This window comes from Macrotis lagotis, chromosome 6 (assembly GCF_037893015.1).
Source record: "Macrotis lagotis isolate mMagLag1 chromosome 6, bilby.v1.9.chrom.fasta, whole genome shotgun sequence".
Lineage (NCBI taxonomy): Eukaryota > Metazoa > Chordata > Mammalia > Peramelemorphia > Peramelidae > Macrotis > Macrotis lagotis.
This window is the reverse complement of record NC_133663.1, coordinates 55480897-55500421: the sequence shown is the minus strand read 5'-3', so window position 1 is coordinate 55500421 and position 19525 is coordinate 55480897. Positions and strand designations below refer to the sequence as shown.

General features: G+C 36.1%; 1 protein-coding gene across 4 annotated transcripts in view; it reads right to left on the bottom strand.

The window, feature by feature from the left end:
- TRIP12 (thyroid hormone receptor interactor 12) overlaps positions 1-19525 on the bottom strand; it is a 155366-nt gene that overhangs the window by 123550 nt on the left and 12291 nt on the right. The gene's annotated exons all lie outside the window — the stretch shown is intronic.

Sequence of the window (19525 nt, the reverse complement as noted above, 5' to 3'; positions counted from 1 at the left end):
GGGGGGGGGGGGGGGGAGCGGGGTTAAGAAGGGAAGGAAGTCAATATTCCAATGTGTTAGCAATCCCTCCTAGTTATGAGCAAATTCCAGATTTGAGGACAGTCAGCTATTGCAATTATCAAAATCACTGACACAAACTCAGTCAAGTCTCTAGGGACATTCATTGGAACCCTCCTTCCAAGTGGATAGGAAAATATTAATGAATAATCAGAGACTGGCCATTTCCAAATTCACCTACCAGTATCATCAGATCAAAGTTCTGCTTTTCCACAAGAATAACACAAGTTCTAATATCAAATATTTTGAAAATATAAGCAAGGGTCAGCTAGGTGGCACAATTGATAGAGCACCTGCCTTGAGTCAGGAGGACCTGAATTCAAATCCGGTCTCAGACATTTGTTATTTACTAGCTGTGTGACTTTGGGCAAATAACTTAACCCCCCCCCCAAAAAGTCAGAAAATATAAGCAAACTATCTGCAGCATTCTCTAAATGACTTTAGTAAGCCTGTCAAAAACAGAGTGAAGGTCATTTGGGCATGACTTGATTTTTTCCATAAGTTCTCTCCTTTTTTATTTTATTGTATTGTATTGTATTTTATTTTTTTAGGTTTTTGCAAGACAAATGGGCTTGCCCAAGGCCACACAGCCAGGTAATTATTAAATGTCTGAGACCGGATTTGAACTCAGATACTCCTGACTCTAGGGCTGGTGCTCTATCCACTGTGCCACCTAGCCACCCCCTCTCCTTTTTATTTGCTCACCATTTCTAATAATATTTTGTAATTCTACTAGGAATCAAGGTTGAGCTCTCTACAATATTATCTGCAGATAGTTTTTTCTCCTTTCTTGTCAAATGTCCAGCAGTCCTTAAGTTTTCTACCTTCATAACTTTTCAAATATCATTTACAGTGATTTAGCAAGGAAATCCACTAATTTGTTTTTCAAAGATGCAGTCTAATCTAAGCCAAGGAATTTGAAAATCTGATTTCAGCAAGGTTCAACAAAAACTCCAAATTATTAAAGGTTTTGTAATAAGACCTGTGATATAGGATTCCCTACAGCTAGAAAAACTGTGGACATGTTTCACCAAAGTTAGTGACATTGAAATTCTATAAGCTAAGAAAACATAAAACTATAACAACTCAAAAAAATCATCACGGAGAATGAATATCAAAGACTATCAGGATTCTGGCTCAATTAACAAAGATCCAACCATAGAATCATTTCAACTGATAGCTAATGAGGAATGAGGAGAGGTAGAAAATACAGCTATAAATTAACCAATAAATAACATTTTTATAAAAGTGATTATTTTTTAAATATTAAAGTGAAAGACTTTTATTGTAATTGTCAAACACCAACAATGTTAAGAATGGACCATCATTAACTAAAAACAAAGAAATCAAAGAAATATGGATACATGAAATATATGGCAAAGAACTAAGAAAACTTTTTTCTTTAAAACCAAAGAATTTCTAACAATATAAGAACAAATTTATTTTATACATACAATAATGGACAAAATGCAACAAGGACAATACAGGCACTACTCAAAATAATATGAATTTCTTATATACATACTACAATTCTGTGATTATTATCCACTTTTAGATTTTAAAAAACTGAATCTAGTCCTAATTCCCAGAAAATACACTACAAATGTTACTTCTACTTCATCATACAAATGGAAGGCTCACCATTTGTTTGGTCTGTGAGGTGACCTTTCTATAGCATCTGCCACTGTAAACCAAAGGTGTCAAATACTGAGAAGTCATTGTGACTGGCAGCATTTCCTTAGCAATTTAAAAAATCAAATATACAAAATAACATAATGTTAATATGTGGTTTTCTAAGACAATACACAAACTAAAAGTTTAGTAACCCCTTTTCTATTGAGTTTGATGGTACAGCAGATGTTCGTAGCAAACCTCAGACTTGTAAAACCACAAATTATCGTTATCTATGTTGTATTCTATTTTTATTTTGTTGAACATTTACCAATACATTTTTGGGGTTTTTTTTCCCCCAAGGCAATAGGGTTAAGTTACTTGCCCATTCACACAACTAGGTAATTATTAAGGGTCCAAGGTTGGATTTGAACTCAGGTACTCCTGACTCCAGGGCTGGTGCTCTATCCACTGCACCACCTAGCCACCCCTTACCAATACATTTTAATTTAGCTCTGTTGGGACATCCATGAATCTGCTATCTGACATCCCTTTTCCTTTGAAGATTTCTAGATTTTTCTTCTAGAAGTGTTAAAAAAAACCAATTACCTTACCTCTGATGACAGTTCACCTATGGACTACACACAGGGTTTTAGATTGTTTGCTTTTTAATTTGCTATCGTAATTTGAAAGCCTGAACTTACAATGGAAATCAAAATAAAATTTATATTAAAAAGTAAAGGATAGGGAGAGGAGCATATCCTGTCTATAGGAGAATAAAGGAACAAAGAATTTTCAGAAAAAGGAAAAGGAAGGTAAGCACCAAAAAGGCAATGAATGAGATCAAGCACAGTATATGGAATTTGACAAGGCACATTGAGGACTAGATTCAGTTTTTTTTAAATCCAAATGTGGATAATAATCACAGAATTGATTGTAGTGTGTATAAAAGAAATTCATATTATTGAGTAGTGCCTGTATGTCCTTGTTTTCTTCATGCATACTCTATGTACCTCATACTCTATGACCTCAGGGGAAAGAAAATTATCTCAAGTGCTTCTGGTTTCCTCCTAGTAATTTGTGAGTTACCAACCTAAGAGCACTATCACCTCAACTTTTCTAGTCACTGATAATAATAATAAGGTCCAGATCAATACACTTTTCTCCTTGCTTCCACTTCTTCCTCAAGGATAAGTTGAAGAACTTATTGAAATTTGTACTAAAGAAACTTTCCCCAACTGATAAATGATCAAAGGATGTGAAGAAACAGGAAGACTGGCAGAATGAGGAAAAGACACTAAATCACTGTTGTATTTAAGAACTGGCATGAGCCTGCCAGAGGACAATCTGGAATCATGCCCAAGTTAAACTGTACATATGATTTGACCCAGCAATGCCATCATCATTCTCCTTGCCAAGGAATAAAGGACAACAACCACCATTACTATTCTTATGCTCCCAGAAACCCAAAAAGATATACAAAAATATCTTTCTATAATGCTCAAGAATTGGAAATTAGGACTGTATGTCCCCATCAATTGAAGAAAGAATTATAGTATGTGAATTACATGAAATACCATTGTATTGGGTTTCAGAATAACTAAGATTTTATGAACTGATATAGAATAAAGGTGAATCAAAGGACAATTTATACTGTAATATTATAAAAAAGTTGTTTTGTTTGGCAAGGCAATGGGGTTAAGTGACTTGCCCAAGGGTCACTGCACTAGGTAATTGTAGTGTCTGAAGTCAGATTTGAAATCAGGTACTCCTGACTCTAGGGCAGGTCCTTTATCCACTTTGCCACCTAGCTGCTTCCTAAAAACGTTTTGATGAATTAAATGTTCATGATCCAACCTTTCTGGAGATCACAAAAATGATTTAAAAAAACCCTGAAATGTACAAAAATATTTAAAGCAGCTCTTTTCATAGTGGCAAAGAACAGGAGATTAAGGGGATGCCCATTAATTAGGGAATGGCTGAACAAATTATGGTATATGACTATAAAGAACACTATTGTTCTATAAGAAATCATAAGGGACGGGGACTTCAGAAGAGCATGGAAAGGTTTGCATGAAATAATGCTGAGCATGAACTAATGCCAAGTCAAGTGAACAGAAGCAGAAGATTATACACACTAACCAACAATTTGGGGTGATCAACTATGAAGTTTAAATTTCCTGGTTCAATTTTTGATGGGTGTATTTTGATGACCTTAGAAGTTTTGCTTAAATCTCTTCCCCATCATCAACAAAATGGATTAGTAAGCTAATGTACTTTTCTAGTATCTTCTATAATAGTTAGCTATACCTGCAATCATGCAGAAGACTAAATTTGTTGCATATCTCATCTCTTAACAGAGGGGAAGTGGACCAAGGTATAGAGAATTAAAAAATATAAACAAGGTATTCAATTATTTAGCTTAACTATCCTCTTTTTCACAAAGGGAGGGTTCTCTTAGGGAGCAGAAGAAAGAAATGTGTATCACTGGAAAAATCACATTTTAAAAAACAACAGAAACAAAAAGTCAAAAATCCTGTAAGTTGAAATTTCCCATAAGTATTCTATAAAAGATCCTTTTATGTCATTTGAAGCAAGAGGACAAGCAAAGACTAGGAAATGTCAACAATAAAAAGAATCTCAATATTAACCTGTTTTCTCTCCCAAGAAAAATGGCTTCATAGGGAACTGGAGTTCAAGATCTGCAAGGAAATTAGTCCAATAAAAAAATTCTACCTTCCATTTTCCACAACTACCATTTTTCTACCATATCTTTTATATGCTGGGCACTGGATTAGGCCTAGGGAAACAAGATCAAAAGGTAATTAATTGGGGCAGCTTAGGTGGCACACTGGATAGAGCACTGGCCCTGAAGTCAGGAGTAGGAGTTCAAATCTGGCCTCAGACACTTAATAATTACCTAGCTGTGTAGCTTTGGGCAAGTCACTTAACCCCATCTGCCTTGCAAAAACCTAAAAAAAAAAAAAATTAAAAAAAGGCAATGAATCCTGCTCCTTGGGAGAATACCGATCTTCCACTCTACCAAATACACAAAAAATACAGACAGGGTGGTGCAGAGGCACTTACTGCTGGAGGGAAGAATGAATCCAGTTCTGACAGCCAGAGATGCCACTTGACCAGAAGAGTTCAGAAGGGAGAAAAGGACTCTAAGAAGCCAGCATGAAAACAAAAGCCTTCCAAGCACGGGGGACAGTCTGAGGAAAGGTCATGTGTGAGAAACATCAAAACCAGTCTAGCTGATTTCAAAAGTGCACAAAAGTAATATACCTAAAAACATTAGGTTGGAAGTGGAGTTAAGGGTTTACAAGCCCCCCAAAATCTGGATTTGGTCACAGAAGGCAACAGATAGACATCAAAGATTAATGAGCAATAATATGGAATAATATGACCCAAACTGGGTCAGTAAACCAATTAGGAGGTGACTTGCAAGATAGTACGTGTAAAAGATGAGGTCCTGAACTAGTTTAATGGCTAGAGAGACAGAGATGGATAAGAAATGGTGGAGGTAGAATGCTCGAGACTTGACCAACAAATTGGATATGGAGACAGGACAGAATTGAGAGTGTCTCTCAAGTTGCAAATTTAAGGTGGCTAGAAAGATGATAAGGAGTTTAGTAGAAAGATGGATGGGGGTGGGGTGGAATATATATATATATATATACACACACACACACACATATATATATATGTATGTATGTATGTATGTATGTTTAGGCTGAAATCCCTAAGGAAATCTAATATGCAGTTAGTGAGGAGGTACAGCAGGTCAACAGAAAGGGCTGGTTAAATAGTTCTGGGAATTCCTGGAATAGAGATAATAACTGAACCCAAGGGAGCTATTCAGATGACAGAAAATAAAGAGAAGAGGGACCTTGGAAGTCAAGAAATCTAAGTGGCATTCAAAAATGTGCAGGAGGATAAGCAATAGTACTGCCACAAAGACCCAAAAAGGAAAGTTATCCAAGAAAAGAGAGTGGTCAACAACACCAAATGCTTCAGAGAAAACAAGACTCAAATATTTCTGTAGCATTGTTAAGATTTTTCAAGGCACTTTAAATGTTTTCTCATTTGATTTGATCTAAGGTGGGTAAAACATCTTCATTTTTGCTTCCAACCCTCACAAGGTGACCCTTGTACAAGTCAGTTTCCCTCACCCTCAGTTTCACCATCACAGCAGTTACCACATGGGTTTATTACAAGAAACAAATGATATAAGACATAATGAAACACTTCTGTGCTACTACTATTTCAGAATTGATCATAGTAAAGGAGGATTGAGAAAAAGATCATTGATTTTGGCAATTAAAAAGTTATTTTGGAAAAAAGAAGTTTAAGTTGAATAATAATACAATCCAGACCATATATGGTTGAAAAGTTTAAGAAGAAATGGAAGTGGGGCAACTAGGAGGCAGAGTGGATAGAGCACCAGCCCTGGAGTCAGGAGGACCTGAGTTCAAATCTGAACTCAGACACTTAATATTTAACTTAGACAAGTCACTTAACCCCATTGCTTTGGGAGGGAAGGAAGGAAGGGAGGGAGGGAGAGATCAAAAGTTCTGCAGGTTTTCCAAAGGCATCTATGAGAGAGGAGAGAAAAGAATAATAAGGGATGAGGTAAAAAGCTGGAGGTGGGGCAATGGAAAAAGCACCAGCCTTGGAAGTCAGAAGAATGAACCTGAGTTCAAATTTAACTACAGACACTTACTAATTGTACGACCCTGGTCACATTTAACACCAGTTACCTCAAACAAAACAAAAAAAGTTGGGGCAGCTAGGTAAATAGTACACCAGTCCTGGAGTCAGAAGGAGCTGAGTTCAAATACAGCCTCGGATATTTAATAACTATCTAGCTGTGTGACCTTGTGCAGGTAAGTCACTAAATCCCATTGCCTTGCAAAAACCTAAAAAAAAAGTTTAAAGGGGGAGGGGGAAGAGAGACAAAGCATTATAAGGGGTACAATGAAGAACACAAGTAGAGATGTCAGTGTCTCTCATCATCATCACAGGTGGGTTTTAGTAAAAGAGGTGCAAAGTAGACCAGAGGAAGCTCCTTTTAAATTACTTCTATTCTAGGCAAAGTTAAGGTGGTCCTCTAGCAGGACTGGGAGGAGCTTCAAAACAGCTTCCATGAGAAAATATAACCATGATTCCACTAAGGGCTGAGAATGTATATACTTTGATAATCCCTCATCTCAAGGTGCCCCACTGAATTATTTTAAATTTATTCACTCAAGTCATATGAAACCCCAAGACCATATCTACCCCAAATAAAATATTAAAAGAGTAAACTCCACTTTTAAAAATCACTCTCCAGTTAGATATTTATCAGTAGGAGTTATTCATCTTAAAAATATCCGAGGGAATATCATAAAGAAGAACAGATTTGTTCTGCTTGGCCCCAGAGGGCAGAACCAGGTAGAAATTGAAAAGAAGTACAATTTAGGTTTGGTATGGGGAAAAAACTTTCCTAACAGTGAAAAATCATCTGAACCTAGACTGAGCTGCCACTGAAGGTAATAAATCTGTCCCTTCCTCCAAATAGAGGTTTTCAGGCAAAAGTAGAAAGATTTAATCTGATCCTACTAAGGTAGAACACCTTGTTTAAGTTCTCAGAGGCCTCCACAATGGCCTCAGGTCCCTCTAACTCATTCTATGATTTTTTTTAAAATGAATCCACAAGAAAACCATTAAATTTAGCACATTCAAAGCTATTCACTTGGTAAGACAGATCATTCTAACAGTCATATTTCTAACTTCAGCTATGATGTAAACATTTCCAGTGGGGGGGGGGAGGGTTTCATTGGTTCAAGGGACTTAGTACCTCCTCTGAAACTTCATGTTTCCAAGTTACCAAATGCCTAAGGGCATCAAACATGACTCAGATCCTCCCCAGTTTCAAGGCTGGTTCTCCATACATCAAACCACCCTGTCTCATTTCTCAAATATAAATCAAATTATTTAAAGTCAAGTTATAATTTAATGATTAATGGAAAGACTCAAATAATCAGAACCAATCAATTAATCTCAATTTGGGGGGAGAGAGGGGAGTGAGTGTTCATACATAATGTCACCCTACTGAAAGATTTAATAATAAATTACTTTTAAAAAAGGCCTATGTAAGAAAATGTGAACTTTCTTACATGCCAAGCTTAGAGGAACTGTTAGCGTATATAAAGACACATGTACTTTGTTCTCCTGTAAATGACATTTAAATCATAACACATATACTCTCACAATACATCTCAAGTACAATCAGCTCTACTAAAGGCTTCTTTCAAAAACAGCAATTTGTACTAACACAATTGCTTAACATTAGGGGACACGAAGAGTTTAAGAATCTGACAGAGACTTCTGCAGGATTTAATCCAAGAGGACTAATGAAAAGAACAGCCCCAAGCCACAGCAACACCATCCTTTCTCAAGATCCAGCCCACTTCTTTAAGGTCTCTCTTCCTTGACAGGAAGGAGAAGCTGCTGGACCTCCTTCCAAAGCGGAGGAGGCTGCCCAACTTGTCGGCCTTTAGCCTATTATAAGTAGGGCCAAAGTCTATAGCAACCCAAGAGCATGGATACTGCTACTATTTATTTCTTAAAATATTTTAAAGAAAATTGCTGCCCTTTGAGGATATTTCTATTTGTCTATGTATACATCACTGGCAAAGTGTTATGTGCTGTGATCCCTAAACCCATTTTCCCAATAAGGTCTACAGTTATGATGATGTGATTGGGAATATTCTATTTCAAGTGTTTTTGCAGAAATGACTAAAATGTGAAATCAAAAAACAAGGTTTCTCAGTCCAATAATTCAGGCAAGTCATTTGGTTTTTCATATCAATAAAAGGTGGATAATCCTTATACTACCACATTTCTTCAACAGGATTCTTATGAACAAAGTTCTATGGTGTTTTATTTTGCTTGTTTTTAATTCCAAGTGTTTTAGAGTTAATATTTTATCAAAATATTTTATTATAATATTATAACTTATCAAAAATATCAAAATCTGTGGTTTGCCTAAGATTTAAAAAAATCAGAACAGTAACATAAGCAACAGATCCACCCAACCAAATAATTCAGATGAGGAATAAGCAAAGTTGAAAAGGGAGAAGAAAACTGACAATATTAGCAAAGTAGAAGAAAGGAGATTTTAATTTTTTTTCCCTAGAAATACTGATCTCTAGAAAAGTTTCAAAATTTTACTACCACCACTCCATTAATTTTCATAATTTTGACAATTTACAAGGGCTTTACACAGATTCTCTCATCTAAGTCTTAGAACAAATCTATGCAGCAAGCAAGCCAAAGGAATGGTTATCCATGTTACAGCAGAAACTGCAGCTAAGAAAGATAAAGTTACTGACCTATCATATAGCTACTAAGTGATAAAATCGAGGACTAAAACAGCCTTCAGACAGAGTTAAAAAATATTCAACTAGATGAGCTATAACAGGAATGCAGGGAGTCCAAATTTTAGAGGTATAAGTGACCTCCATATGAAATAAAAATAAAAATATTACTACAAGAACGTGCAGAAAAAGCCTTCAACAAAATATAGTACTTATTTTTTTTAAAAAAAATACTAAGAAACAAGAGAATAAAATTGATCTTTCCTTAGCAAGGAAGTCTGAAAACCAAGACTTAGCATTAGATGTAAAATTGAAGCACTAGAAATTGGAAAGATTCAGAGTCAAGCTAGGTGGCTAGAGTGCCAGGTTAGAGTCAAGTGGTTAGAGTGCCAGGCCCCAGAATCAAAAAGACACTCATCTTCCTAAGTTCAAATCAGGTCTCAGATACTTGCTAGCAGCATGACCCCTGGGCTGGTCACTTAATCCTGTATGCCTGTTTCCTCAAAAAGAGCCATAAAAAAGGAAATCGCAAACACTCCAGTATGTTTGCCAAGAAGACCCAAAATAGGGTCCTGAAGAGATAAGAAAAGACAGAAATAACTGAACCACAAGGATGCCCACCGCTATTTCAGTAATAGTTTCAGAAATCTGTAACATACAGAAAATATTTTTCATATAGATCCAGAAGAATTATTAACAATAAAGTAACAAAACTGAATAATGGGGCAGGTAGGTAGTGCAGCTGACAGATCCCTAGCCCTGGAGTCAGGAGTCAAATCCAGCCCCAGACACTTAAAATTACCTAGTTGTGTGACCTTGGGCAAATCACTTAACCCCATTACCTTGCCAAAAAAAAAAAAACAAAAAACTGAATAATGAAGCTCAGGTAAAAAAGAAAGCAAAAAGTTATCTATTTCAAATGAAATCATTTTCAACACAAGACTGGGAGAGAAACTCAATTGAAAAAAATAATTTCACTAAATTAGCTGGATTTAAAATAATTCCTCACCATTCCATCCCTATCCTCCATAGTCTTCATACTCAATTCACATCTTCAACTCCTGGTTTCCCTCAAAGTCCCAGCTAAAATTCTACCTTCTATAGAAAGCCTTTCCCAATTCCTCTTAATTCTAGTGCTTCTAATAATTATTTTCTATTTGTCTTGTATGTAGTTTGTACATATATGCCTGCTTGATGTCAGCTTCCCCACTGGACTGGGAGCACCAAGGGCAGGAACTGTCTTTTGCCTTATACCCAGTAATTAGCACTGTGCTTATTTTATCTGACTGATAACCAACAACAACCTAGGAGAAAGGATAGGAAAAAATAACATTCTTAACACAAGTGAATGCTGGTAGTTAATCTATCAAACACATTAAGACCATTACAATTAAAAAAACTCTTTACAGAAATAAAGGGGAAACAAACTAAAAAGATTATATAATTAAAATGACAGTGCCTAAATTAACAGGTTCAATACCATATCAATCTAATCGCCAAGGCATTATTTTATAGAAATAAGCAATGAAATTTATCTGTAATAAAAGTCACTCAAAATAAGGAAAAGTAGTACAAATAAAAAGAATCATCAGATCTCAAATAATATTATAAAGTAGTAATTAGTAAAACTAATAATTAGTAATATTAGGTTTAAAAAACTGAAAAATCTATCAATGAAACAAGGCAAATAAACAAGATCAAGAAGCAAACATGGTGGCACAGCGTTCAACAACAAATATTCAAGAACTCACTCCTGGGATGTCCCCCTCTTCAACAGCAACTAGCTAGGAAAACTGGAAAGAAATTTGACAGTTAACTAACAAACAGCATCTAACACTATTAATCACAAAAAAGATACGAAATAGTATTTATTTTTTTAAAGAAAAGAAAATGGAATGAGGTACACCTTGCACTACAAGAAGAATTCTTAAAGACACAAATGTGATCATTAACAATAAAATTCCCACTTTTAGAGTTCAAAATTCAAGATATATAGGAAAATGATATAAATAGAAATGAGAGCAATTTTCTAATAGCCAAATGATCAAATGATCTAAACAAGCAGTTTAAAAAATTTACCAAAAAAAATGCAAACATTCAACAACCATTGAAAATACTGCAAAGCACAAGAAAAGAAAAAATGGAAATCTTAATAAAAGCTTTTTTGGTGGCTATATGGTAACTATATGAAGCCGCCAAATTGCCAGGGAAGACAAAAAGGGTTAGGGGGAAATGCTGTAAAGGATAATTTTGAGAAGACAGAAAATTAAATGTTGTTGGTGGAGTTCTGAATTAATCTAAATTTGTTACAATTTTAGAAATCACGAAATTATATATATTCTTGGACCTAGTAGCACTAAAATTAATAGGCAGACACAGGGAGGTAATCAAAGAGAGATTAAGATCACATTCATCTAAAGATATTAGTGACAGCACTCTTGTGACAACCAAGAATGTAAACAAAATGGATGATTATCACATTTAGGGAATATTTTAACTAAGATATACAAATATAATTAAATATTAATGTGTTAAGAAATGATGAACTCAGAATGATATAACTTGAAACTGATGAAGCTGTAAAAAAGAACAATTAAAAAAAAAAAAACCTCTGATCAGCTCAGTATAGACACCTGATGGTCAGTGTTCCTCTCTCCCTCCTTTCAGCAAAGATGGAGGAGTCTATAAATATAAATTCCAAAACATAACCAATGTTTTGTTTTCTTTAGTTTTATCCTTCTAGGTGATGGTAGGAGGAAAATTAAAGTTAATGGAGGGGGCGGCTAGGTGGCGCAGTGGATAAAGCACCGGCCTTGGAGTCAGGAGTACCTGGGTTCAAATCCAGTCTCAGACACTTAATAATTATCTAGCTGTGTGGCCTTGGGCAAGCCACTTAACCCCATTTGCCTTGCAAAAATAAAATAAAATAAAGTTAACGAAAGTGTCACTATTGTAAAAAAGAAATGTAATCAATAAAATGTTTATTTTTAGAATGTAACGGTAGTAGTAATGCTGATGACAGCAATATCTCTTAATTCCTAGCTTGTTTTATGCTATGAAGTCTTAATGAAAGAGAAATATACCCGAGAACAAACACAAAGCTTCCACCAAAAGAATAAATTTGTGTGTAAGAGAAAGAGAGAAAGCGTATGCGCACTTTTTGCAAGATGACTCAAACTCTACCTTCTTTTTGAAGACCTTTTGAGGTCTTGCTTCAGGCCTCCCCCATCTGCCACAGCGTTCTCTGAAACTGCCTTCCCTGTATACATCTTAGATCAACCTAGTTATTTACATGCAGTATCCCATTAGAATGAGAGTTCCCTAAGGACAATTAGGATCTGTTTTTAATCATTCTTTAAATCCCCAGGGCTTAGCATGGGGTCTGGGACTTCAGTTATTTGTTGGCTAAGTCCAGTTCTTTAGGTCTAAGGAGAGAACCTCTCCCATTTCTCTGGGGCTTTCCTTCTGGAATTTCTTACTTTAGTTTTATATACAATTCTAGGCAATTTAATCATGATTTACATATTAGAGAAAGCAAATATGAGAAAGGAAAACTTTTCAGACTCAATGGATGGGAGGAGAAAGGAAAACTTTAAAAAACAACAATAACAACTACCACTCTACCCTGTTAGACAAGCAGCATTTATATTATACATTAAGTTCCGGAGATGTAAAAAAAAATTCTACTTTCTACCTTCAACGAGTTCATATTATGATGCAGACAACATAGAAGTCTAGAATTATTTAGAATAATTACTTGTGTACAATGGAAACGATCTCTAATAGAAGAAGGTGAGATTTGAGTTGAGCTCTTAAGAAATCCAAGATGGAAATGGCAGCCTAGGAAGGAGAGCCCTCCTGAGGGGGAATAACCACTAAAAAAGCAGTGGTGTTGTATTCAAGGACTAACAAGACTAGTGATGCATAAAAGTATAAAACTGAAAATATAGTTAAAATTCAAAGTGGGCTTTAAATGACAAAGAGGTCATTTCTTAGAGGTAATGGGGAACCACTGGACTTCCGTGTTTTTTGGGGAGGGAGAAAGGTGTTGACTTAAGAGAGAAAAATCACTGCAGCATCTGAGTAGAGGACAAATTGAATTGAGAGATAATTCAGACTACCCATTTTTCATGTTAATAGATCCTACAAGATTTTGCAATAGCCTCAATATGTGGAATGAATATGAGAAAGGAGCTGAATATGGCAATGAGGTTCATAGCGTAGGTAACTGGTGGAACAACATTTGTCTTTCATTCTCAAAAACTACAACATTGTTGATACCATGACAAACACAAAATTTCAATGGGGGGGGGGGGTGCTTTGCTCAGTCACCAGCTCCTCCAGAGCCCTCTGGGTCCAGTCACCAGATGTGAATCAGGATGACTGGAGATGCCCCGGATGCAAGGCAGTCAGGGTTAAAGTGACTTGTCCAATTAAGTGTCTGAGGTCAAATTTGAACTCAGATCCTCCTGACTTCAGGGGCAGTATTCAGAGCCTGAAACAATAATAAAGAAAATTTGGGGAAGAGTGGGGTACTACCTCTGAAATATCTAACCTCTACTCTCAGTGCCTCAGGCATTGTTGAAGGAAATTTCCTTATCAGGAATTCCATCTAATAATGGGATCAAAGGTCTAGTGTTTTGGTTTTTTTTTTTTTTGCAAGGCAAATGGGGTTAAGTGGCTTGCCCAAGGCCACACAGCCATGTAATTATTAAGTGTCTGAGACCGGATTTGAACCCAGGCACTCCTGACTCCAAGGCCGGTGTTTTATCCACTATGCCACCTAGCCGCCCCTGGTTTTGTTTTAAAGGAAAAAAAAAGGATCCAGAAAAATATGTAAACATTTATTGGAATTAGTAAAGTGCAGAATAAGCAGAACAAAGCACAATATATAGTGGAAGGAGTATTGCACTCTACAAGACTTCGTTTGAATTCCACCTTTATGACCTTCCCAGGCCTATTTCCTCTTTGTAAATTGAGAATGTTGTACTATTTCTTCCCCACAGATCATGCAAATGAAAGTTCCCCCAAAAAACAAAGGTCAATACAGGATAGGGAAAATAATGAAACCTATCTTCCCTTAAAGCAGAAAAAGGGAGGGCTATTAAATATACAATATTATGTATTTATAGTTACTGTCAACATTTCAGATGCTTTTGTTTTCATTTGTCAAAAGTGATTGTTTTAATTTGGAAAAGATAGCTAATATTAAAAACAAAATACATCATGAAAAAAGAAATTTGGTTTTATAAGAATTTAGGGAATGAATTCTGATGCTTCAATAGAATTAAAAAATTGCTGGGGAAAAAAAAAATCACCTGGGATAGTAGTACAATGTAATGTCAATAACCTTTCCACAACAACCTGAGCTAAAAGTTTTAAGTAGTTTCGTGAACAAAGATTTATTTTTTATAACCTTAGGAATCATAACACACTGGCTGCTGATTTTAAGTAGCTATTTCCCAAAAGGGTTTAAAACAATTATTAAAAAATGCATATCATACCCTCATTAGATATAGCAGACTCGTAGTAAAGTTTTAAATATGTTATCAGAAACCAAAATATCAGGTAACACATTAATCAAAGGAGAACCAATTAACAACCAAACTTATATGCAAGACACTGACCCCTTTTTCCTTAAACAAACAAACAAACAAACCTCAAGCTATCAAGAGAATAGAGACTGGGGGGCAGCTAGGTGGCACAGGGCAACAGCCCTGGAGTCAGGAGTACCTGAGTTCAAATCCTGCCTCAGACATTTAATAATTACCTAGCTGTGTAGTCTTGGGCAAACCACTTAACCCCATTTCCTTGCCAAAAAGAAACAAAAAAGAAACCAAAAAACAACAACCAAAAAAGCCTAAAGAGAATAGAGAATATTTGTACAGGCAAGGGATAACCTGAAGAGGCAGACTGCTAACTGGTTTCTAGTAGGAAGAGGTCTAGAAGGAAGTCAAGTGCATTCCAGTCTCAAAGGTCTTTAAATGAAGTCACTGGACTAGCCAAATTTTAATTCATCAGAAAACTCTTCATCAAATGTATTTTTTCAGACAAACACTGCTCAAGATACTAAAAAACATTACCTACATAGAAGAGATGTCTGAACCCACAGATTCCTCTGAAGTTTATCCTATGTAAAAAATAAAAACAAGACAAAAAAACTCCAAAATTTATTATCCATGTGGTAGAAAATGGCTGGACAGGGAAGAAGTCAGTTTAGCTTCTGTATGAAAGAAACACTGAAATGTCCAGAAGAGAGTCATATTGATAAGTTTTCAATGCCAAGCTGAAAACAATAATAAGGAACTAATGAAGATTCTTCAGCAACAGAATGGCTCCTAAAAGAGAATTTTAGCAATGAAGTGCTATGTGACTGGTCTACCACTTCAAGAATTCTATGAGAATTAACTGCATGTCATCTTTTTCTATTTTTTTAACAAGGTAATCGGGGTTATGTGATTTGTCCAGGGTCATACAGCTAGCTAGTGTCATGAAGTCTGAGACTGGATTTGAACTTGGGTCTTGGACTCCAGGGCTAGCACTCTCTACCTACTGCTCCACCCAGCTGCCCCAATTTCTAAATTATCAAGAAAAAGGGGACATTCATTTGAGCACCTGGTCAATAAATATCCAATGATAGGACTCATCTTATGGATCAATTGCTTTATCTCCTATCTCTATAGAGAAAGGAAACAGGACTCATCTTATGGATCAATTGCTTTATCTCCTATCTCTATAGAGAAAGGAAGCAAAGTTACAAGATAATGAACACTAGACCTGGAGTAAAATCTGAACTTGGACAAGTGCACATTCCTGCCTCAGTCTTCTCATGTGTAAAATGGAGATGATATCAGCAACATCTCAAGGTAGCTATTGTTCTGAGGATCAACTGGAACATCTGTAAAGATGCTTACTGAACTACTCTATACTCATACATCTCCAGGGGCTCCTTAAATCTAAAGCACTCTTCCCTTTCTTCCTATTTCACACCTCTGTTTCTTTTGATCCAGCTGTGCTGACCCTGCAAGTCCTTGTCTACCAGACCTAGGGAGACATGTACCAGACCATACCTTGTGTCTCCCTAGATCTGGATTTCAACACAGTCTAAAGATCCCTCCCCCAGGAGATTAACTAGCTGTGGCCCTCTCCTCATGTATCTGGAGGTCTGGAAGGCAGAAGACCCCCAAGCCCACCAAGTCTTCATTCCCCACTAGCTACATTCCTGCAGTCAAGAATCCTTCATGTCCCTTTCACAGAGGCTGGTAGAAAAAGTAAGCACTTAAATATTTATTGGTTTTTTTTCAGGGACCTCCCCCCCACCCAAAGTCTCGAGTGTTCTCTAGGATTTCTCACAATTTCTTTCACACCTCAACTCAAATCCCACTTTCTGCAAAAATCCTGATATGCAATACCTTACTATCTCAAACTAGAGGTCAAGAAATCAAAAAACAAAGCTAGAAGAAATAAAAAAAGATGAGCAAAACCAAGAAATAAAGGAAAATACATACATATTATAGGTTTTTACATAGGCTTAGTATAATCACCAGAGGTCAAAGGAATCTATCAAGTAAACCTGCTCAGACACTTTGCTCAATTGGGAGATTCATTAATAGGGATAGGATGGCAGGAGATCTGGAGAATAATTGAACCTTGAAATCTCAGAAGTTGCAAGGATGGGGTCCCTTTTCTTTGTCTTCTTTGTAGATAATCCCATCAAAATATCTGAGTGGAGCATAGGTCTCTAAAGAGTGGAGGTATTCCTCAAGATGGAATCAGTAGGCTTCTCCAGTGTCCTCTAATCGCTATTTACACAAACTTTTAGCTCTATTTATTAGGCCCCCAAAGCAACTAATCACAATAACAATGGCCAACACTTTACACAGTAGCCACTAGGCCAAGCACTGGGTCAGCACTTCACAAATATGATCTCATTTGATCCTCACAATAACCCAGAGAGGTAAGAGTAACACCCTTCCCACTGTTCCTTAGTGCTGCCTGTCATTCATCATAGTGAGGTCTTGTACCATTTACTGTTTCATTTGTAAACAAGAATAACATACATAACAACTTCTTGGGCAGGAGATCTGAACTTAACTTAAGTTCCAAGATCCAAGGATAGATTCCAGGAGAGCCATGAACTAATGAAGAAAAAAAAAAATCTTTATTTTCAGCAATCTTTGGTTTCCTTTATAATACTATGTATTTTGTTTCATACAATTAAACATTCTAAGAAGGTTCCATAGGTTTCAACATGCTGCCTAAGGAATAGGTTTTTTGAAATTTCTTGAGGACACAGTCTCTTTAATCATTCTGTACTATTTACCCACACATACTTAAGACAATGAACATTCAATAAATACTAGATTAATTTTTTAAGGGTTTTTTTTTGCAAGGCAATGGGGTTAAGTGGCTTGCCCAAAGCCACACATCTAGGTAATTATTAAGTGTCTGAGGTCGGATTTGAACTCAGGTATTCCTGACTGCAGGGCCGGTGCTCTATCCACTGTGACATCTAGCCTCCCCTAGATTAATTTTTTTTTAAAAAAACTTTTTACTGTGTTCTGAAGGAGCAAAAATTAACTTAGTTCTGGGGCGTTTAGACCCAGAAAAACAAAAGTTCATCACTAAGTGACCAATTTTCTAATGATTTTTCCAAACTCAAGAAACCTCATCTTCAAAAGATGAGAACACAACCTCATACCTATCAGATTGGCCAATATGTGAGAAACTGGGACACTAATGCATTGTTGGCGGAGTTTGTGAACTGATCCAACCACTCTTGGGAACAAAATGATTTGGAATTACATCAAAAAAGCAATAAAATTGTGCATATACCCTTTGATCCAGCAACACCCAAAGAAATCCCCAAAAAAGGGGAAAAGACAAAAGTGGACAAGAATATTTATAGTAGTTCTTTTTGTGTTGACAAATAACTGGAAATTGAGAGGATGCCCATCAATTGGGGAATAGCTGAACAAACTGTGGTATATGAATGTGATGAAACACTATTGTTTTGTAAGAAGGCATGAAGGGACAGAACCTTCAGAAAAGTCTGGAAAGTCTTGCATAAACTAATACTGAATGAAGTGAGCAGAATACACAACAGCAACATTTTGTCATGGATTTGCTCATCTCAGCAGAACATTAATCAAAGACAATTCTAGAAGGACTTGCAAAAAAATTTGTAGAAAACTATCTTTGCATGCAAATGGAAAAATTAAAAAATTTAAAAAGATGAGAACACAACCTAATAGGTGAGGACATTGGGGCTCTGCTAGTAAAGCCTTCAAAAAACTCACATTTAGTTCTATTCCACATGACTTGGGTTTTAGTGAAGTTAATCTTGTTTTTTTATTTTTTGTTTTTGTAAGGCAAATGGGGTTAAGCGGCTTGCCCAAGGCCACACAGCTTAGGTAATTATTAAGTGTCTGAGACCAGATTTGAACCCAGGTACTCCTGACTCCAGAGCTGGTGCTTTATCCACTGCTCCACCTAGCCACCCCTAAGTAAAGTTATTCTAAACCTACTAACAGTCATTTTTAACTGTTGTCCTTCAAAAGAATCTAACCCCATGATAAGGACACTATAAATATAAATATTAAAAAATAAAGGAATGTAAGTCTTCCAAATAATTTGCTATTTATATGGCATATTCACGATAGTTTGTCAACCACCTTTAAAAAATGCCTGGATATATCAGAGCCCTACAAATCAAATCATGTTCCATCAATGTATCTGAACACTAAAAGCCAAACAATGGTCTATTATCAGGTTTTTGGTCTATCCCAAGAAAAATAGTAAAGCAATTTCACTGCTCTACCTGTCTCTGGAAACTTGTTCAGCACAGAATAAAATCAACATTTCCATTAAAACATCGAACTAATAAATTTTTTTCTATCCAAAGAATTTATGAGATGATGACTGAAAACAACTGGAAAAAAGAGATAGTCTGATGAACTGGCAAGAGAAATTAACAGAAAAAGCCAATAGTTAGAAAAAAGCAGAACCACATTAACAAGTCAAATAAAAAAAAAACCTAGTCTGGTCTGAACAATGACAAATGTTACTACTACACAGGAACAACTGAAATGCAGAGCTTTTTCAATGTGCAGGAAGGAAACTTTGAGGAAACAGGGAAATGCAAAGCAAAGACCAGCTATACCTAAATTTTTTAGATAAGCATTACCGTGATGAAAGATAGTTACTCCAAATCACATCCAAGAATTTAACACTCAAAAAACATAATTAGCACAAAAAAAGATCTCAAGAATTTAAGAACTACTGTAAAACATTCAGTTTAACATATCCATTGCCATCTACTGGAGGAAGGAAACAAATGCATTTGGCCCAACTTCAGGGGTTAGTGAACTACCTCCAGTTCTAATATTTCTTCTTGAGCTAATCTATTTTATCCGAGTAGGTGTAGGGGATGGAAATATACGCCTCGTGGGGAAAACAAAAGTAGAATGTTCACACTGAAGAAATACAATCAA